This window comes from Notechis scutatus, chromosome 1 (assembly GCF_049901735.1).
Source record: "Notechis scutatus isolate UNSWTSFEM ecotype Mainland chromosome 1, rNotScu1.2, whole genome shotgun sequence".
Classification (NCBI taxonomy): domain Eukaryota; kingdom Metazoa; phylum Chordata; class Lepidosauria; order Squamata; family Elapidae; genus Notechis; species Notechis scutatus.
Genome location: NC_142009.1, coordinates 287,404,382 through 287,427,271, shown reverse-complemented (window position 1 = coordinate 287,427,271; position 22,890 = coordinate 287,404,382). Strand labels below are relative to the sequence as shown.

At 35.5% G+C, this 22,890-nt stretch overlaps 1 protein-coding gene and 1 long non-coding RNA gene across 15 annotated transcripts in view; one reads left to right on the top strand and one right to left on the bottom strand.

Annotated features, from left to right (window-relative positions):
- NPAS3 (neuronal PAS domain protein 3) overlaps window positions 1-22,890 on the bottom strand; it is a 783,057-nt gene that overhangs the window by 261,344 nt on the left and 498,823 nt on the right. The gene's annotated exons all lie outside the window — the stretch shown is intronic.
- Window positions 14,598-22,890, top strand: part of LOC148133420 (uncharacterized) — a 356,457-nt gene continuing 348,164 nt past the window's right edge. The window contains exon 1 of the long non-coding RNA XR_015746769.1: window positions 14,598-14,692. This is a non-coding gene — a long non-coding RNA (uncharacterized LOC148133420). The remainder of the gene's footprint in view (window positions 14,693-22,890) is intronic.

Here is a 22,890-nt window from a genome sequence, read left to right as displayed (position 1 = left end):
TATATTTAGCCAGATCATTAACCCATGTAGGAAGTTGCTGATCACAGAAGCCCAGGAGCAATATGGGGTTTCGGGAAAAGGTTCTACCTAGAGTTGCCAGAAGCTGGAAAAGTGAATTTTTGGGTGCAAAGTTTGTGTTGTGCTACTGATCTCCCCCATCATACCCCATCACCACTCTTTTCCTAGAATAGATACTACTGTTGGTTCAGAAAGCCTAGTTTAGCAATAAGACTGCATCTATTATCACAGCAATACAACACTGCTATCATCACAGTGGGAAGGTGCAGCAATCTACCCAGTCGTCAATAAATGAAACTATCAGAGTTAATGAAGTTGTTGCACATGTATCAATAGCAAAACAGATTTCTAAGGGAGTGCAATTATGAGTTATGATATGAAATTCTGTGACACTGTTTCTGCATCTCTTTCACTGTGTCTACAAAAAAGCTTAACATGTGAAGTGTCAGTACCTATTTGAATCCAAGTCAGCTTTCTTACTGCTAAACCGTCAGTTATCTCTTTTTATTGTTTAATAATATACCCATATTAAATCTACATTTATATCAGAAAATGGAGATCCTTAAAACTCCCATAATGAACAGTTTTGTATAGTTTTCCTAGTTACTGAGATCATTTTAAATTGATACAAATTGACCCAAACATTTGATCCAATAGTTTCACATACTGGTAGTTTCCAAGACTGAACAAAGCATAGTTTAATAAGCATGCCTGTCTTTATTAATTAATTTTCTCTTCAAACATCCTAAGCACATATGTACCTTACACTACAGGATGGGGGCGGGGGGGCGGGGGGGCCCGGCCTTTTTTTTTGTGGGGGGCTGGCTTGTTGGGTCAAAAAAAGGCGTTTCCCGAAAGCTCAAGATGGTGGCTATGACTGCTTGCTTGTATCCCCAACACTTTTTCCGATGAATGTGTTGCACAGATAATGCATGTAAAAGGAATAAATCAATGGGCTATGACCTTGTTGATGGCTATGAAAGGAAGAGGGGGGGGGACCTCACTTTCTTGAAGTACAGAATTTGATAAGTACATAGATTTGCTATTTTATGCAGGTTACATAATTCATTTATACTGAATATGAATATTTACACATCTATAAATTGTTATTATCTGTGTTATTTTTCATCTGCTAAAGAAAAAGAAAACAGACAAAATGAAAAAATGCACATATCACTGGAAAAGATTATAGGATAGCTACTTATCATAGGTTCTTTTTGAGATGCTGCAGTTTGTCAGAAATGGGGTTATTTACATGTTCAATGACATAACTGAAGAAACATTTACCAATCCGTTGTGGATAGAATAGAAAGTATTCATTGTAAACTGAACAGAAATAATGCAACTGTTGTTCCAGCTGGAAATACTACCACCCCTCCTCCCCCAAAAATCAAAACAAAAAATGCATATCTGATCCATATTTTATACCTAACCTAAAACCAAAAAGATGCAAACAATTGCCCATCAAACTGCAGCCCACAACTGATTTACTTCTAAAATACTGATGCTGCTCAGAATACTCCCATCATATTTCTTATTATGCAAAAAAGACAACACCTAGTAGGGTTCTGCAAATACTTTGAAATAGCTACTTCAGAATGTACAGGAGGATTTAAGGCTTCTGGCATCTCTGTGCAAAGACAGTTGAGGGCAACTTCTAAAGCAGCCAAGGCAAGTCTGTAAAAAGACACAGTTGCTTTAACAATTTAAAAATGCTCTTGTGTTTTCAAAGCATCTTTGAAACTCCCCCTGAACAGCAAAATAATTATCTGGGCCCCTTTCAATCCAAGTTCCATCCTGGACATGGGACTGAGATGATGTTGGTTGCTCTGGTGCATCAATTTTGTTGCCACTTAGACCGAGGCCGTGTCCTTGTCCTGGTTTTGTTGGAGTTGTTGGGCTTTTGTTAATATCAACCGTGATATCTTCCTGGACCATCCACAGAGACTGAGAGTGGTATTTACAGTTCTTCTGCTCTTTCCTTAATGGATGGTTCTAGTTGGTGGTGGTGAGAGAGAAGACATCAGCTTGGTGGAACTCCACAAGGGTCAAATTTGTCTTCTCTGCTATTTAATATCTAAATGAAGCTATTGTAGGTGGTCATCTGGCAAGTTAGGGTCTGATATCATCGATATGCCAATGATACCTAGCTTTATACTATAATCTGTATTCTACAGTATAATCCCAATCTGCACTGGGATGCCAAAAGTGCTGTCTAGTGTCTAGAGAATCTGTATGAAAAATAACAGTTGAAACTGAATCCTAGTAAAATAGAACTGTTTGTAGAATGTGGTACTGGCCCTAATTATTATTTTAGATGGAGAGGTGCTATCTGTGAAAGAATAGATCTTCAATTCAGGGGGCCTCCTGGAATCACTGTTCTCCTAGAATAGCAGGTGGAGGGCATCGTCAGGGGTCCTTTGTTCAGCTCCAGCTGATATATTAGTTGAAGCATTTCTTGGGATGAAATGCAACAATGATTCATATCCTCATCTCCAACTGTCTAGATCAGGGGTGTCAAACTGGTGGCCTGTGGGACAGATGCATCATCTGCAGGCCATGCCCAACCCAGCTCTGCAAAGGCAAAAAAAATGTCACGATACGTCATGTGACGTCATATGATGTGACTGAGTTTGATACCCATGGTCTAGACCAGGGTCCCCAACCACCGGTCCGCGGACGTGTGCAGTCCGTGGAACAAGTCCTACCGGGCAGCTGGCTTGCTGGCCAGCGCCATCTTTTTGATGAAAAAGTGCTTCCGGTGAGCTTTTCCGGGTAAAGCTCACCGGAAGCACTTGCCCTTCATCAAAAAAAGATAAGCGGCGTAATAATGCCGGTGCCGGGCCGCGCCATAAAAAAGGTTGGGGATACCGGGCCGCGGCATAAAAGGTTGGGGATCACTGGTCTAGACTACTACAACTCACAGATGCTTGTTAGCAGTCATTACTGGGAGAATATGACACATTGTGAGCCTTGCATACAGTGAGCTTCTGAATGCAATTTAAAGTGCTGGTTTTAACCTACAAAGTGCTTTATGACTTGGTGCCAGGCTATCTACAGGACCACCTCACTCTCTAACTGTTACAACCATACTGGAAAAAGTAATGAATTGTTGACTATTTTTGGAAGGCCATGTGGGCCAATAATTTATAGCGCTGCTTTTCTTTGATAGAATGAAAGATAGAATGGTCTCCCACTTGAAGTTAGATTTCCCTCTCACAGACCATTCTTCCGGAGAGCATTTGGGACATAATACTTCTTTGTTTGGTTTTTTTTTATTTTATTTATGCATTGTATTGATTTTCATGGATTTATAAGCATCAGAAAGTCAGTGAAACATCATATTAAAGTTCTGTCCAAAACTGTATGAAACATGTAAAATTTGTTCTCCCTCAATTTTTATCTTACTAATTTTTATTTACACATGGATTAGCCATCTTTAATAGAAAATTTAATTCTTTTATAGTCAACACTTTCCATTGACAAATCAAGAAAATTCTTAATCAATGGGAGAAAGAAATTGCTATGTATTTCTTTTTTTATCTTGGCAGCTAAGAGCACCTGATGAAATAACAAATTTGACCTATTAAAAGGACATGTTATTTGAGCTTTGTCTTGGAGAATTCTGTACAAAAATAAGCCATGCCTTTTTCTTATGCTTAAGATAATACTTCTTTGAGCTTAAAATAGGCATATTATATACCCACATAATATCCAGAGAAAAATACTATAATGTTGATAATCACTTTTGGATGATCATCACAATATGCAATGGTATATAGTCTTCTGAATATGCCTTCTAGTTGTATTGAATTACATCTGCTGTAATTTCCAATTCACCATATACAATACAAAACTGGGGGAGGCAGCACTGGTATATCACCTAAGCTGTCAAGGACACAGTCTTCCAGGACTGTGTAGCACAGCGATTCACCACATTTCTCTATCCAAATTTAACTGAAGTCAGTCACCAAAACATATTCATGAAATGCCACACAACTGTTAAAAATGAACACATACTATGTATGGCCTTTATGGTATATATGAAATGGATGGAAAAGCTCTCTGTTCCGTGATTTTTCTGTGTGATCCTCTTGCTACATCCCCAGGCTGCACGTTCAGATGCAGCCTCTGCTATTTTATCCGGATTAAAAATGACATGACAGCTGATGAGTTCTGGTTTCAAAAGCTGTAAAATAAGCTGTCATCCTTTTCTCCCTCCTTTTTCCCTCCAAACTGTATGAAAATATGAAATATCTAACCATCCCTGAACAAGCTGGTGGTTCCAGATTAATGAATGGCATTAACAAAGCAGTGATGTGAGGAAGTACATCCCACTTACAATGTCACTAAACAGAGCTCAATAGCCTAGAAGAAAAATTATTATAGGAAACAAGTAAGAAAAATGTTGGGGGGAGGGTAATCAAGGCATTTGATAAAGGGCAGCTTTAAAATTTAACATGTATGAGTTAAATGTTCACATCAAATTACCATTTTTATGTAATTGGTAAAATGCAAACTTTCTGAGAATCTAAAGAAGAAAAATGTCTGCAATATATACAGACATCTTTAACTGTGTGAAAGTAATATGGGGAAACTCATGGTCTTCAATAGAAGCTAGAGTCATAATCTATAATCCCTGATTATTTTGTCTTTATCATGTACAAAGATAAATGAAATTAAAAATTTCATTCAATCTTATGGGGGTGGGGTAGAGGAGTCCTATAATGTCTGTTGGAAGACCTACACGTAATTAAAGCTACTTTACTGCCACACTCCACTATATAATCATTTCCAAAATATACAGCCACTGTTAGATTCACCAGATGAGAGAAATCAATGAAAACAAATCAACAATGTCAGGGTTTAGAATCAAAAGCACATGTTTGGTTTCAATCTCTTTTCTTATAAAACAGCATTACAAAACAAGTGTATAGTATTCAGCAGGTAACTCTACAATCCAATATTTTATCCCATTCTAAAGCCAATTAATTCAAAGTTCGTTTTCTGCACATGAAATTGAAAATATCTATGTTTTAAATTTTGGAATAAAATACACTTGAACTACAAATTACTAAATGAAGCAGTGAAGTGCATCTTCTAAATGCATTTACAATGGTAAGACATACAAAATGATTTTTACAGCATACAGTTTTATATGTAATTCTTTTCATAATATTAATTTTTCAATGGCATACAGTTCTTATAGCCATTCCTGCCTTGTAGAGATAACTCTGTTATTTTTTAAAGTATTCTGAATTTCGTATCTTGATCCCTGAATTACAGCTGTGGATTAGTATTTGGCTATATTTTGCAGCAAATGTATCTTATAAAATGTAACAGGCTTGTTAACAAGTGCACTCAATATTTAAATGTATAACAAATTTCAACAATTCAAAGTCTTTTGTTGCATTCATGTTTGATATATTCAAAAATAACAATAAAAATTGAATATACCAAGAGATCCCCAAATGACCAGTACATCTGGCAGTTTTGTGGCAAACACAACAGCTATGTCAATATGATCACTTTGACAGGATGTGATAATGAAACAAACAAAATGTTAAAAAGTTATGATATTTATGTAGGTCCTTACCAAGGACATCTAAATTATATTAAAGTAACCAAAATATCTTTACAATCCCCAAGGCACGTCACAACTTTTGAATACCACTTTGGAAATTGAAAGTTGAAAAATTTGACACACCCTTATGGCTTGAGGTCTTATGATCTCCAGCATTTTATTATAACCCAAAATTGAGAAATGTATCTTGGAGCTGAGAATATGGTAACTGATCCTATTTCTCTATTGCTGTATAAAAACAGAATTCAGGGGTTAAAATGATGAACTATCAAAAGATGAATGGCACATAAATATATGATACTTTACAATTAAAAATACAATACATTACAATTAAAAAATGAAGTGCAAAACATAGAACAACAAATATTTGTTTCTTTGCAGGGTAGTATGCCAAACCACAGGATACTTTTAGTTTTCATGCCAAATCCTCAAAGCAATTTACTAAACAGTGTGTTGGACCAGATGATCTGTTAGCAGTTCCCTTTAGCTGTATGTTTCTTCAGCCATTAAAATATACAACATAAACAGAAAGAAATCTGCTATTTCCAGATCTAAATCCCTATCCTTTGTGTAGTTTCTGTTTTCTGCAAATATGGTTGACAAACACCTTATTGTTTGCTGAACTATTCTCTGGAACTTTATGTTAATGAAATATGACATTAAATGCAACTAATTGTACTTTTACTTTGAAATCCAGTTTAGATTTCTCATTTCTTTTCAATAGAAAAGAAATTCAATAGAAGTTTTATTTTATTTTCAAAAACACTGCTTATTCTGATCTATCTCTACTAAATTCAGTTGATCCTTCTACTTCTTTGCAATGTTTTTTAACCCCTATTTTCCATTATTTTCTACCAGCGCATTTGCTATTAGATTTGCCCTTATGTGGAAGAGTTTATATGCAGAATTACATAATGCACAGTTATGTATAAACTCAAAGAGATGCTGTATCATTACAGAAAATTACAAACTGATCTAAATGACTTATTTGCAGAACGACCATCAACGGGGAAGATTGGAAACAAGAAGGTGCACAAGCAGGTAGTCTTCGACTTACAAGAATTCATTTAGAGACTGTTCAAAGTTACAATGGCACTGAAAAAAGTGGCTTATGACCATTTTCCACAGTTGCAACCTTTGTAGCATCCCCATTATCATGTTATCAGAATTCAGATGCTTGGCAACCGGTTCATACTTGTGTGTATTGCTGTCAACCTTTTGCAACCTTGTGACAAGCAAAGTCAATGGGGAAGTGGGATTCACTTAACAATTGCTGCAAGAAAGATCGTAAGATGGAGCAAAACTCACTTAACAAATGTTTCACTCAACAACAGAAATTTTATGCTCAATTGTAAGTCGAGGGTTACCTGTATTTTGAAGGCGACAGACATGGTTATCTTGTTTATGAATGAGGTACCCAAGGTTAATTAAGGTGGGAGGCATTTTGTGAAAATAATCTGTCTGCCTGTGTGTCTGCTGTCTGTCTATCGCTCTATCAACTATTCATCCATCTGTCTATTTATCTGGAGACGGCTTGTCCTATCTATGTGAAATTCTATAGGAATGTATGCCAGTGAAAATACTAATTAATCGTTCCTTTAGGGTGGTATCCCATGAATCTGGTCTCTCTGAGCTGAAGAAAATATAAATATTTAGCTGTTAGTAGGCTAAATGCTGCAAATAGATGAGGGTCAGGAAAAGCAAGATTCCCGCTGAGTTTCTCTTTAGGCATTTAATTCAATGCGCTTTTTAAGCCCTAGTTGAACAGTCTTAAAATGGGCCTTCTTTACCAGCATCAAAGACAAGCTGGGAAAATTTAGACAAGGGAAAGTGCTGTTCAAATCTCACAATTCAGCATCAGATGCTATATTATATCCAAGTCTGCAGAGACTGGATGGAATCCAATTTGCCATTATTTAGTAGGAACCATTCTGCTTTTACTGCTGTTTTTCTTCATTCTTATTCACTATTTACCCAATTATATCTATCCTTATTAGACCCCTGCTGAAGGCAGCAAGGCACATTTAGTCATAGAAGTCCCACTGCATAACTTAATCCTATTATCTTTGGATAAAACAGGGATGCAAAGAGGGCAGGCTAACTTACCCTCCCCACTCCCCAAGAGGAAAGAATGTTATTCCCCATCCCTGTGCCTAATGTAATTAAGATCTGGAAATAAACCCATCCCAGCCCTTATCCAAAGTAAGCGTCGCTGTCATTGCTTCGAAATGAGCTACTGCTGTGATGCAGAGATGACACTTTGGTGACATTTGCTGGTATCTGCAGATTTTGTGGCTCCTTAGCATTATAAAGCAAAAGGCTTCAAGGTTTAAAGTGCTTGAATAATAAAAGGAGAAATGAACTGTCTTTTCTTTCTCTGCTCCTTCAACCAAGACTCCAGCCAACTAAAAGCAATGTTCTCCAAATAGAACCTGGCAGTGTTGGCTACAGACCTACAACACAATAGTGGAGAAAGGGAATTCTCCTCTTAACTCTGAAATCTTGCATAGATACAAGATAATAACTTATTCTGAAACTGTGAAATTAAGACTCCCAAGAATCTAGCTCAGTGAAGACTTAAATATGGTTAGTGGGTTTCAGGAATGGGTATACATAGGTCGTCCTCAACTTACAATAGTTCACCCAGTGACCATTCAAAGTTACAATGGCACTGAAAAAAAGCGACTTATGACTGTTTTTCATCATTATGAGCATTGCCACATCCCCATTATTGCATGCTCAAAATTGAGATACTTGGCACGTGACTCATACTTATGACAGTTTATTTTTTATTTATTTATTAAGTGATTTATAAGATAACAGGTATAAGTATAAACATAGGACAGGCATGTTGGTGCGCTTCTGCATGCCCCCTACAGACCTCTTAGGAAAGGGGTGAGGTCAATAGTGGACAGTCTAAGGTTAAAGTTTTTGGGGTTTGGGGAAGAAACCACAGAGTCAGGTAGAGTATTCCAGACATTGACCACTCTGTTGCTGAAGTCGTATTTCCTGCAATCAAGTTTGGTGCGGTTTACCTTGAGTTTGTATCTATTGTGTGCTCTTGTGTTGTTATGGTTGAAGTTGAAGTATTCATTGACAGGTAGGACTGAAGACGGCATAGTTCTAGGTTGTCTGGGTCTAAAATTTCAAGTCTGGTGGCATAAGGTATGCAGTGTCCTGGGTTCATGTGATCCCCTTTTGTGACCTTCTGATGAGCAAGGTCAAAGGAGAAGGCTGATTCATTGAACAACTGTGGCAAGAAAGGTCATAAAATGGGGCAAAACTCACTTAACAAATGTCTCGCTTAGCAAAGGAAACACTGGGCTCAATTGTGGTCGTAAATAAAGGACTACTTGTATTGGAAAGGAAAAAAGAAGTGTGATGTAGGAGAATACTTGAGGGGAAAAAAAAAGCAAAACAGGGGATATATGTACCGTCATATGGATGTTAGATTTTGGTAAGGACTACTGTTACCCAATAGTAACAATAAATTAAAATAAAATATTTTGTAGTAAGTCTCTCTTTTTTATTTGTGTCATTTTTAAAATGCTAACATTAAGGTGGTTTTCTGCTTAACTCAAAAGAAAAACAACTTCAATCAAACAAAAAAAAACTCCCACTCCTGTCCTTGTAAAATTAATTGATGTTTCAGGGAAGAGGAGCCTGTTGAACAAATTTACGACTGAAAAATAAGAGTATGTATAATATGTCAAAAGGAATTAAGCCAAATGCAGTCCTGAAGAAAATCTGAAATGAATCCAGTAGATCACTCTAACCCTGTCTCGAAACAGGATTTTATAGTGCTTATATAAGATGCCTGCTAACTTTTTGTGAAAGCCTAGCAAAGAAAATATATCAAGCTATATCCTAAATTACTTAATCTGCTCTCAAACGTATCTTTGATAAGTTCTTCATAATGTTAAATACATAAGCCCTTATAGTAATTTAAATTAATTCTATTTATTTTAAGCATTGTTATCGAAAGTTAAAAATAGACTAACAAAATAATACGACCGCAAACCAAGCTAAAATAATATGAAGCAATTAAAATACATCTGGATTATATTTCATATAAATGGAATACTTACTGATTTACTGATATTCTATGCATTTACAACATGGAAAAGCCCCCATAAAATGGGCATTTTGGCATGTTTTTAAGCTGGCTTCCTGCTGTTAATACTTCAGTTTATTTACTGTATTCCATTGTGCCATTTAAAAAAAAACATATCAGTACCTCTAAGTTGAACTTGGGGGCTGCATTTACATGAATTTCATGGCAAAGTTACAGAAATACTGTAGTTTGTCGCTAGTGTCTGTTGACATTTTCTTTAAAACTTCCCAATCTGTCAATTGTATATAGGTGGTCTCTAGTCTTACCCAATTATTAATTAGGGCTGAATTGATTTTGAGTTTCTGAGATCAGACTAGTTTGGCCAGGTGCTGCCACCTGCTGTTGTTATTAGCAATCCAATTCTTTTCTGTTCATTGTTATAGTGTAGTGCAACAAAAGGTTATCATTATATACAGTTTGAGGTCAACAAATTAATGGACATGATGTCCTTACATTTTGGTGACATCTCATTCAGAATATTGGGGGTGGTCTAGATGATACAAATAATGCTTGGATCTAACAAATATTCATAACATTTCTAAGAACTGGAAGTGACTTCTTCACCCATCGCTTATGACGAAATTAAGAGTTAACTTCTGTGAGTAAAGCTGACTAAAACCCATATATTATAACATATTTTATTAATCTTCTGTCTAATGGTTGTTTGCCCTCAGAATGGTAAAATCCAGTTTTTCATCTTGTTACATCGACTTTGTTAAAAAAAAAACACCACATAAAATAAAGTCACCAAAGCAATGGTAAATGGGAACCATTTAATACAATTAGCTCCAGATGTATTGATTTATTTAGGTTTCAATCCTAAGAAAGAGAGTATCTTGAAAGAATACATCATTTAATATTAAATGCTGGAAGAAGAAAAAAACAGGTCAGCTCACTGAAAGCACTAGTAAGGAACCTAAAGCTGTGATGTTTTGAATATATAAGTGAAGACCAAAGTCATAAGTGAAGATATTGAAGTTTGAAAATATATATATATAGGCAAATGAAGAGACTGACAGAAGAGCATTCCAGTTTGGTATTGTTCATGCCTACTTCAGGAACAACCCCCACACCCCCGAGAGATGCGCTTCTATCCACAACGTTAGTTTTGGAATGGACATGTGAGAATTCCCAACTAAAATGGAAATATATTTTCAGACATCTAAGATTGTATGAAAGATTACCTGCTTATTCAGAAGCTCAGAAGAAAGAAAAGCAAAGGCAGCATTGCATATCTTGATGAAATCTAGAAGGTTGTTATTTTTGTCTAACAGCTGCAAACAATATTTCTGGAGCAAGACACACACATATTATAATCAAACGCTGAATAAACAAAGAAAAATAATCTGAAAAAGTATTTTGGGCATCATAGTTTCAAAAAGTTTGGAGTGATAGATTAGTAGTTATTTGCTTTCAATTCGTATTCTAATGATGGTTCTTGAGTTAATTGGCTAGTTAATTCAGGAAATCAAATCTAGATCATTGAAATTGACAAACAGTCCCTGAGGAAAGATATTACTCTTTAAAAACATGAAGGATAACTGTGGAAATGATATATATATTCTGCTATGAAGCAAGCCACCATAAGGTGAATTGCAATGAGTATGGATTAAATGTGATCTCCATGTTTCTTTGTCACTGCTGGTAAAGGCCACTTCCAATTATTTGGACTAAATAAAAGCAGGATATACATCTGTGCAAATAATACAACATGTTTATTTGTGTTGATAATGAGAACCAAACTTGCTGGATTATTAACCTGATGTCTGTGTTATTACAAGTAAACGTCAAAGTTTGCAATCTTAGAATATTTTTGTTATATATCCATTACTTAAATACTTAGAACTGTACTTTAGGGAGGAAATTAGAAAAATATTACCCCATATTAAATACATTATATATTCAGTGTAAACCATCCATCACCCACTCTCAATTCATTTCTAAATTGAAAGGCTTTAGCTTCTTATTATATAGTTGCTTTTCTGCTGATCATTTGTTTTTGTCATCCCTGTTAGAATATTGACGCTTTTGAACTTTAGTTTTGGAGAAGACTCCTGAGAATACTATGGATCATTGAAGAATTCAACCCAGAGTTTTCACTTCATGCAGAAATGACAAGGGTCAAATTATCCTACTTCAGAGACATATTACAAAGACCGGATTCTCTGGCAGGGAGAGATAGAAGGACTCAGAATAGGAAGATATACAATCAACAACACCAGAAAGTATTGTGGGCCCAATTAGCAAAAGAAAGCTCAGGACCTTATTGGTTGGAAACATGTGGAAGAGGCCTTCATCCTGCAGACAAGGGCTAAAATTATGATGATGATGATTAGTATTATTATTATTAACATACAAGCAAGTATGCAATACAAACATATTCCTTATAATCCTGTGGAAAATGAACAAAGTAGCAGTAAAAACTGCTATTAAAAATTATTTACTTTTCATGGGGAGGATTAGTTTAAATTATTGCATGTTTCATATTTTTTATATCACCTCTTGATTTCAAAGGTTCTTGAAAATTATTGATAATCAAATGAATGATAATGAAAATGATAACACTTTACAATCTGACAACAGATTTTAATCTGAGACTGATTAGTAGTCTTAAAAAAAATCCCATCTGACCAATCAAAGAGTATTTTTTCTTGGCTGGTTTTAAAAAGCTATTTATACCATTCAGCAACTTTCATCTAATGAGTCTTTTATTTCCTTGAGGGAGCTCCAATGCTGTCAATTTAAAAAAAATTGATTTCAGGACTTCCGGTTTGAGCTTCTTCAGCGACAGACCAAAATCCGCAATCATGCACGGTTTCGATCCGTGCTCGCCGCTGGAGTGCCCCGAGCCGGCTGGATTGCTAATGGCTAAGCCATTCCGTAGAGGTGGTGAAGAGGGGGGAGACTGCCAGCAGGGTTGAGGAGAGCCGCATCTCTCCTCCCCAGCTGGCCATTACTCCCTTTCCCGAAGGTGGTTGCAGCGGTGGACAGAAATGGCCACCTCAGGGGACTTCCGGTTTGTCGGCTTCGGCAGCGGCAGGGATTCGCGATTCTGCGCGATCCCTGTTCCGCTAGCCGTCTTGGTGCCTACGATCCGGACGGGTTTGGAGGCTAAGGTTGCCCGTAGAGGCAGCCGAAGATAGGAGGGATCCGGAGAGGGGTTTGGGATTTTCGCAGACCCCTTCCCCACCCGGCTTAACCCTCTTTTCTCAAGGCGGTGGAGCGGCGGTCAGCAATGGCTGCCACAAAGAAGCTGACAGCTGGATAAGATTGTGCTGGAGGAGAAGGAGAAAGTTCTGAAGCGAAAGTGTTTTGGCTGAACTGGGACTATAAGATACAAGTAATATCCTGAAAATCCTGATTTTTGAAAGATACTTTGTTTCCAGAAGAGATTTACAAGCGGCGAGTGAAAGTGTTTAAAGAGAAAGTTTACTCTCCTTCCACATGGATTTAACAAATGGATATTGAAAATCCTGCTATTTTACAGAAGGTAAAAATTTAAAGCTTTCTGTTATAAGTGGGAAGGGAGAGGACAAAAGGAAAATTTTTATTAAGATTTTGTTGGAGGAGATGCCTGGAAGATTTTGAGATTGGAAGTTAATTGCAATAAGACTTTAAAATACAGATTGGGTTTTTTTTCCTTGCCAATTGATATTACCCCAGGAAGAAAAAGTGTGAAGAACTTTGTGCTCTGTTTGGATTGTTTGATGATTTTGGGATTTTGGGGAATTGTTTCAAGCTTTGAATTATCTTGGTTGTTTTAAGAAAAAGAAGAAGAGAAAAAGAAGAAGAAAAGGTTTATAATGGCTTTATCTGTTGATGAACTGAGAGAGGAATATGGTAAAATAAAAAAAAGAAGGTAAAGACGGTGTGAGAGAAATTTTTCGCTTTTTAGAAATGGCGCTTGCCACTTATCAACAAACACAACAATTAATGGAGGAAGCAGAAGCAGAAGCAGAAGCAGAAGCAGAAGCAGAAGAAGAAGAAGAAGAAGAAGAAGAAGAAGAAGAAGAAGCCATCTTTAACGAGTCTACAAAGTTGATTAAAAAGGACATAAGACTTAAAAAAACATCCAAGAGAGAGAAAAATAAGATGCAAAATCAATACAATGTTAGAAAGCAAAAGAAAAGAGAAATACAACAGAGAGGGGAAGCTAAGGGGGGTAAAAAGACCAGATGGGATAAGATAGGAAGGAAGAAGGGGGAAAAGCCACAAAGGTATGAAACAAGATGTGGAAAAGAAATCTTTTTATGGATAATGGGTAATGCATAACTTTTTCTAAAATGTTTCTGCAAGGTACATGATAGTATTGTAGTATTTGTATTAGAAATAGAAAATTAGAATTTTATAAGATTTAAGTAAAGATTAAAACATTAAAGGCTTAATAATGATAGATTTTAAGATTTAATAAAATATTAAAAGGAATGTTTAAAATATTTAGTTTAAGTATAGAGTTTAATTGACTATTGTGTGGATGTTTGTATGAACTTATTATTATGGTATTTGTTTTTGAAATAGATAATTGGAATGCTATGAGATTTAATGTTTAATTATATATTTAATTACTTTATGGATTTACTATTTTAGTAAGTAGAATGTACTAAGCAGAATTAGATAGGGAACTAGGTGTTACCTTAAATGTTAATTTAGGGAGCGATGCAAAGGCATCATACTTGATTAGTGATTTCAGGAGAAATCTTTTTTTCTAATATGAATGAGATAAATGGATAATTGGAAAAGAATGGACAAAAGATGCAAATATAATGATTTAAATTAAGATGAAATAAATAAAATAGAATTAAGAAGAGTGGAAAGCGGGAGAAGTTATAATGAAGATATAGAAGGGTAATAAGATAGGTAATGGCATATAAGTTGAACATGAATTTAATTGAAGTCCATACAAAGAGAGGTAATTCGGGGCCAAGCTACTTTTTAAAAATAAGTTTTATGTTTTTGTGTTTTGTGTGTGTATGTTTGTTTGAGATTTAATAAAACCTTGGGAGAAAGCGAGAAGAATATTTGTAAACAAGGCAGAGGGAAATATGAATATGATGAGTATAAAATGGATAAATATAGAAGAAATGTAATTGAACAAGAGCAAAGAGAAATAATGAGAAATCTGCTAAAAAATATTTAAGTGGAAATGGATATATTAGAATTATATAGTATAAAACAATGTTTTATCTGCCTTGTAAAAATTTATAATGGAAAGAGGTTTAATGTCTTTAATGTCTAATGATGCTTTGTTTGTCTTTAAAATTAATAAAATCTGTTTCAAAAAAAAGAAAGAAATGGCCACCTCAAAGAAGAACTCGACCGGAAAAGAATGTGCAGGAGGAAGATAAGAAGAGAAAGTTTTGAGTGACTGGGTTAAACTGAAAAAGCAACAACGTAAGGTACCCTGGAATTTGAACTATAAAAAATAACATTGTTCCCAAAGAAGACTTTGAAGCAGCGAAGGAGAGAGGGAAGGGAAAGGATTTGGCTTTTTTTTTCTTCCCTTCCTTATACTGACAGCTAAGAGATTTAAGTAAGAAATTGACAAATATCCACTTTGACATCAATAGGCATTTAAGCTGAAAATAAAATGTCAAAGGGATAATAAAGACTTTTGGATACTCAAAAACCTTTAAAAGCAGGAAAGGAGAGAAAAGGAAAGAATAAAAGGGCAGGATCTGGAAAAATGGAGGAGACTGCCCGGAACTAAATGGAACTTACAGTGAAACCTTAACAAGATTCCTAAAAGATACATTCTAACTGAAACTTTGTAACAAAATAATAGAACCCAAGGAAGAGAAAGTGGAAAAAAGAAGCAAGAAGAAACAGCTTTGGATTATTTGGATTACTTGGTGATTTTTTGGATTTTTGGCTATTGGATTTAAATGACTAAAATCAATCGGGTGGTTGTTTAAAAGTGTTTAAAATGGCATCACTTTTAGAAGAACTGAAAACGGAACTTAAAAAACAGAAAGAAGATGCACAAGAAGGAAGAGGTTCTTTCAGCTTCATGTTTCAATTTTTAGAAATGGAGATCTGGAACTATGAGAAACAAAAAGAAACGCCTGTAGAAGGTTGGAACAAAGAAGAAACCATCTTTAATGAACAAGTAATCTTAGATGGGGAAAAAAGGAAAGAGAGGAAAGAGAGTGAAAAGTTTAAGATTTGAAAAAACAACAACAAAAAAGAATAGTTTGAAAAATAATTGCAATATTAGGAAGCAACAGAAGAAAGGATCACAGAAGAGAGAATTAGAAGTAGAGAGACAAGGGGGCAAAAAGGGAGGGAGAGAAGAAGAGGGGAAGAAGGAAAGGAAAAGAAGTTATAAAAGACAGAAACAAGATATAGAGAAACAGGGAAAATATATAAGGAGTGAAAGTGTAAGCCTGTTTAGAGATAATGGGTGAAAATTTAATTGAAAAAGGGATTCTGGAAAGGTACATAAGATAATATTGTTATATTAGAAATAGAAATAATTTTAGAAAATATGAAACAATGTATGATTAAAATGATGGATAAAATACTTATTGTAATGCAGTGGAATGTTTGTTAATAAATAAATGAAATAAAGTGAATGAGAGAATGAAATTAGGAAAGGATGGGAACATTTTTATTATTATTAATGATTTATAAAAATATAAGTGAAGAGCAATATGGAAAAAAAGAATTATGGAAAGTTTATAAGTGTTCACAAGGAAGTATGATATTCAATTGAAAAGAAATGTTAAAGATGTTAAGATTCTAACTAATATTAATGATAGAATTGAATTGGAATGGAATGAGTGTTTTATTTTATACACACACACATATATATATATATATGTATGGTATTCAGCTTTGTTCGGGTATTGACATTTCGGCGAGGTCCCACTCGCCATCCTCAGGCTGGTGATTTCAGCTTCGTGTCAGTGCAAGCAGTGTGTAATCGGAGCTGCCGTCTCTCTATAAATACTGGTGGTGGGGCTGGTGTGCTGGGTTGGTTGGCTGGGCTGCTGCCTCTTGATTGGTTGATGGAGTTGATGTTAGTATAATGGGCTGTGTGATGGCCTTGTGAGTTTTGTTGTGGGGATATCCTGGATCTTGTGCTGTAATCTCCTGGGTTGTTTGTTTTGTAGTGATCTTTTTCCATTAGCCTCTCGTGTTTTAACGGCTTGGGTAATGGGTTGTGTGATGGGCTTGAGAGTTCTTTTGTTGTGGTATTCTGGGTCCTGCGTTGTAATCTCCTGGGTCATTTGTGTTTTGATCTCTTTTCCATTAGCCTCCTGTGTAGTAACGGCTTGGGTAATGGGCTGTGTGCTGACCTTGTGAGATTTATTGCTGTGGTATCCTTGGTCTTATGCTGTGATATCCTGGGTCATTTGCTGTGTTGCAACACATGCCAAGAACACAGACCCAGACCCCAAACTTGAAGCCAGACCAAAACCCAGAATGTTACATCACAGCCACCCACTCAAGACATCACATCAGAAAACTCAGGAAATTACACCACAAGAACTCAAGAAGTTGCAATGCAGCAAATGACCCAGGATAGCACAGATAAAATAAACAGCAACATAGTGCTTCTGAAGCCTAACCTACCAAATTTAAAGAATGACACCACAGTTAGTGAACCTAATTTTTTGGGGGGAAACTATTGGACTTTAGACCATACACAAAACACAAATGCATGGTTAATATGTAACAAAAGAAGAACAAAAAAAGTAATTACTAAGTTTTGGAAAGGTTACTTTTGCTTTTTTGACATCATAAAAAAGTATCAGATAACAGATAATCAGAGTTGGAAGGGACCTTATAGGTCATCTAGTCCAACCCCCTGCCCAAGCAGGAGACCCTACACCATTTCTGACAAATGGCTGTCCAATCTCTTCTTGAAAGTCTCAAGTGATAGCGCTCCCACAACTTCTGAGGGCAAGCTGTTCCTTTGGTTGATTGTTCTCACTGTCAGAAAGTTTCTCCTTATTTCCAGGTTAAATCTCTTCTTGTTCAGTTTCCATCCATAATTCCTTGTCTGGCCTACAGGAGCTTTAGAAAATAGCTTGACCCCTTCCTCTCTGTGGCAGCCCCCCAAATATTGGAAGACTGCTATCATGTCTCCCCTGGTCCTTCTCTTTACTAGACTAGCCAAGCCCAGTTCCTGTAACCGTTCTTCGTATGTTTTAGTCTCCAGTCCCCTAATCATCCTGGTTGCTCTTCTCTGTACTTTTCTAGAGTTGCAACATCTTTTTTGTAATGTGGTGAACAAAACTGGATGCAGTACTCTAGGTGTGGTCTTACTAAGGCTTTATAGAGTAGTATTAGTACCTCACTTGATCTTGATTGTATCCCTCTGTTAATACAATTTAGGATTGCATTAGCTTTTCTGGCTGCTGCTGCACACTGCTGGCTCATATTTAGCTGGTTGTCCAGTAAGACTCCAAGATCCCTCTCACAGTTACACAGTTATCAGTATAACATTTTTCTGGAATGTTTTTTCTGTAAGCACTACACTTTCCCCTTCATCTTTTGTAACTTTCTGCCTTTTCAGTTTGAAGTTTAACCTTTTCACCTGCTGGAGAGATGCCAAAGAGATGCTAGCAAGAAATGGACAAATTTTCTAATAGGTCACCATCCACCAGGAAAAGAAAAGAGATCAGGTACTTTAGTTCTCAGCAAACTGTTTGGATGGGATCTTCATGGATTATTATAGATCAGAAACTTAGAGAAGAAGTCAGCATGTCATTTTAGAGAGGAAGCCAGGATTTCAATCAAGCTTTCCAAGGATTTTATTAGCAAAACATTTTTGATATGTAGCAAAAAAAGGAGGGTAACTTCATTTATTAAAGGGAAATTAATTTGGCAATAATGGTTTTCTATGTCCCCAAAATATTTCAAGCAAGGACAATTCTTACTAAAGCTGCAATTTTTATGTATGTATTTTGAGCAATTAGTTTCATGGATATAGATATATACACAACTTTAGGCCCTAATTTTAAACAATATTTTACTTTAAGACCTACAGTGCTCAGAAGTAATTACAAGTGCACTTACATAATCATGCTGTTGGAGCTTAGATTGTTAGACAGTATGATGACTACACCTCTTGTTATTGTGATTAGGCTCTCTCTGTTAGACAGATGGTATATTGATAATCATCTAGGAAGTGGAAAGATTTCCTTTTGTAGGTCTCTTTAGAGAGTGCATGGGTGGTCCTTATCATGCAAAGTCAACTAATGAATTATTACATGATGAATACTCTACTTATTATCACCTAATCCAAAAGATATGGCCGTTTCTGTTGCCAACTGGATCAGTTTTCTAGTTCTATGTCTATGTATTTATCATATAAGAGAAGAAGAAAAAAGTACCCCAACTAAATATATAAAATATATTGTATCTTTTCATCACTTGTCTAGCAGTTGATATGATTGAAATAGGGACATTTTTCAAGTAACCAACTGCAAGATGAAATGTTACTGAACTATAGGAGTGTTGATATTTTGTACATCATCTCTCAGGAAATCTGGTTAGCTCCCACTCTGCTGGCCTTTCATAAGGCCTTGGTTTTGTGCCCGAGCCTGGGCACAATATAGCTTGGGACATGGAATATTTCTCTTGGCTATGTTAATGCTGGCTTTTTTGATACTCTGCTATTGTTTGTTTTCATTTTTATTTTTTAAAAAGTATGATCATAATAATTATGTTCTGTTTATTCTCAATGAAGATAACTTTGAAAGAGCTGGACATTTAGAAATTACAGTACTTAGTATATGAAGTACTGTATACAAAATATATACTGATTTACAGTGGTCAGTGAATGAAATAAGCTATCAAATCTTAGGTTATAGAAAGCAAAGACTTTCTATTATATTTTGATTCATTTCCATTTTCCTTTGCCTGAAGAAGGAAAGCTAAACTAAGATTTGGATGACCAATGCAAGCATAAATTTTTAACCAAGAAATCATAAATACTAAACCTGTTTCCATGCTTAATGTAATCAAGCTTCATTGTATATCTATTGAATTGGTGATGAGAAACTTGAGAAGCTTGCATTAAAATTCTCTAAGCTCTTCCATTGTAATAGTAAACTTCTAGCTTTCTAAGCTAGAACTCCTAATTGAATCTTACCTCCATCCTTTTGAATCATTACCCTTGGCTTTTTGCAACAAACCATAAAGGAACAATAGATAATAATTTCCTTTCCCACCTTCAAAACTATACTCTCATTTTTTTTTCTTTTCAGAAATCTCCATATTATAAATGACTGAATATGTGTGTGCGTTTATTTATTTCCTAGAAAATAAATGGTATTGTCCCTGTTCATTCCACTAGATAATTGATATTGACACTTAATGACTAGTATGTGTTGCATTAAGTTGCAGTTCAGATACACTTATACATGCTCAACAATTCCATAGCTCAAGTTATTTAATCTTATTTCATTTTAAATGAAAATCAGAAACTTATCCAGACAATGTGCCAGTTCTCTGGCTGCTAAACCATGCTTACCTGTTAATAATCAACAGGCAAATTGGAAGAATGTAGAAAGTAAAATTATCTGCCTATAAAAATTTACCTGCTTATGATATGAAAAATCTGTTTTTATTATGCAAGCCCTCTTCTGGAGCAAAAAGTAATAAATTAATGGAAGGAAGGAAGGTCTTTAAAGAACCTTAGAAATTCAAAAGAAAACATTAATATTGAACAGTTAACCAGATGCTGCATTGTAAATGCCTTGAAGATACTTTTTACCCACCAGAAAAAATACTAATAGTGTCCCTAAATGTCTGGGATCAGGGTCTTAAAACAGAATTGCAAGTTATGCCTTCCCTCACAGATTTTGAAGTGGTGGGATTCTCGGTTATGTGGATATCTACCACATCAGTAAAATTGCCTGCTATTTCTTGGTTATGGAAGCAGGACTGCCCTATTGTATAACTGAAGAAATTCCACTGTTCTTATCATTTCATGTATAGTGCTCATAAATACAAATAAATGTATTATCAAATTAGTGGTAAGATCTCTACTAGCTCAATTATTTTATTCTATTTTATAAACACGATGCTACTTGATATATTTGTATGTTATGCAGCTAGAACTCAAAGAATTTTATAATTTTCTTTGGCCTTATACAGCCGTAATATCCATCTTCGGCAACTTAAGACTTGTGACAGAGCAACATGCTAATGGGGAATTCTGGGAGTTGAAATTTACAAATCTTAAAATTGCCAAGGTTAAACACCTCTGTTATAGAGGCTTTTGATTTTATTCATGAAAGCCATTGTTACAACATTCATAATACTTGTGATGTAGACTTGCTACAGCTGTAAGGCTCAGGTTCTCTCAATTTATGAAACACTAAATGTATGGGAACTTCAACTCCCTATGCATTAGGATGTTTGGCCAAGATCGCTAGGAATTGAGGGATTGGCAATCCTAACATACAATATGTCTATTTGGGGCACTATGTTAGGCAGGGATGACCTAGAACCTCCTCACTTTAAACCTACACTAAGGATGGACATGTAAAGTATCGTCTTCACTACCCATTGCCTTTGAATTCTGATAATAGTGCATAAGAATAGCACAGCCTCAGAAATGAAATACTTTTAATATTGCCTTGTTGCACTCAGTTAAGCAAATATAGAATGCCTGGTGATTTTCCCGAGTGTTTTTTCTGCTCAAAGGCTCAATCTTATTTTAAAATGTCATGCATGTTGTTGTTACTACTGTTTTATCATTTGTCAACAAATAAGACTACCTGCTTTAGCAGTTCTCGTGAGGGATTTTAAATTGTTGGCGTAAAATTCCAGCACATTTACTTTAAAAAAAAAAAGAATAAGAAACTTGATTGTCACCTATGATATTTCAAAGATCACTCCTCATATAGACATCATGCTGGAAATTAGATGCAGGGCTTTACTTTCCATGGAACATTATGCAGAGACACTCTGGCTAATAAATCTTTGGAGCTAATGCATTCCAGATGGAAGCCATGTCTCACAGATTTAACCTTCCTAAACCCTTCCAAAAATTCCTCCCACCAAAACCTCTCTGAATAAAATATATATGATTGAAACAGATTAATTAATATATAGCATCTACATATCATTCCATATCATAATTACTTGTGAAAACCCTCATATTCTTTTCAGACAAATTTCCATTTTTTGACAACCCAAGACAGAAAAATGCCCAAACTGTAATTTCTTCACCAGTCCTTAACGGTATTAACAGATGCTATAAAGAGAACATCCAATTCTGTCGCCTGAAGTTTAATACATGCCTAACAAACACAAGGAAAAAAACAGGGAGGGGGGAGGGGATTAAGTCTCTTGCAGAAATCACTAATTAACATCACAGTTTAATCATGTCACCATGTTTAGTAGGCTACATCATTAGTTTATGTCAAGCTGAAGCAATGAAATACTAAAACACCTACATGTAGATCTTTACAAATTCAGTCAAGTGAAATGGGAAGGTCAATGTTAGACAAGACAGTAACTATACTTCTTGTATATAGAAACCATTACAAATCATCGTGACAACAGGCTTGGCTAGTTTTTATATAAGTTGCTGTTGCTTCCCTGTTAGACAATTTCCAGCTACATTAAAAAAATGTATATAAACATTAGAGATTAACCAAGAAAAACAAATGCTGTCTTTCATTAATTTCTGCTATATGCTGAAAGGTTGAGAGCAGAGTGAATTGATTTAAATAATCCAAAAAGAAAGCCAGAGAAGATTCTAGTCCTCTCTATCAAGTGCCCCATATCTGAAAACACTGAGGGTACAATCCAAAATTAATTAGCTAAGAAGTTTAACGAGGATAATGTAAAAATTAAACATTTGCTTCCTCATTCCCTACTCACCTTATATGTGTATTGCTTGTTTAGCAATCTTTGTACCTTCTGTTCTAATCTGAAAGTACAATCTCATCATTGTCAAATCTGGAGTTTTAAGTTTGCCTACGTTTAACTTGACCGAATCCATACATCACTAGTTAATTGCACATTATGCTTCCCCTTCTCCCGGAGTTTCTACAAAGATTGTCCAACATTCCATATATTAGGAAAAACTGCATGTGGAAAATGTTGATTTCATCAGTCTTCTTTTCTGTGTGACACTATTAAGATTTACCTATAGCTGTTGGTAAGCTGTACCTACAATTGTTCTAGAACCTTTTTCTTCCAACCAATC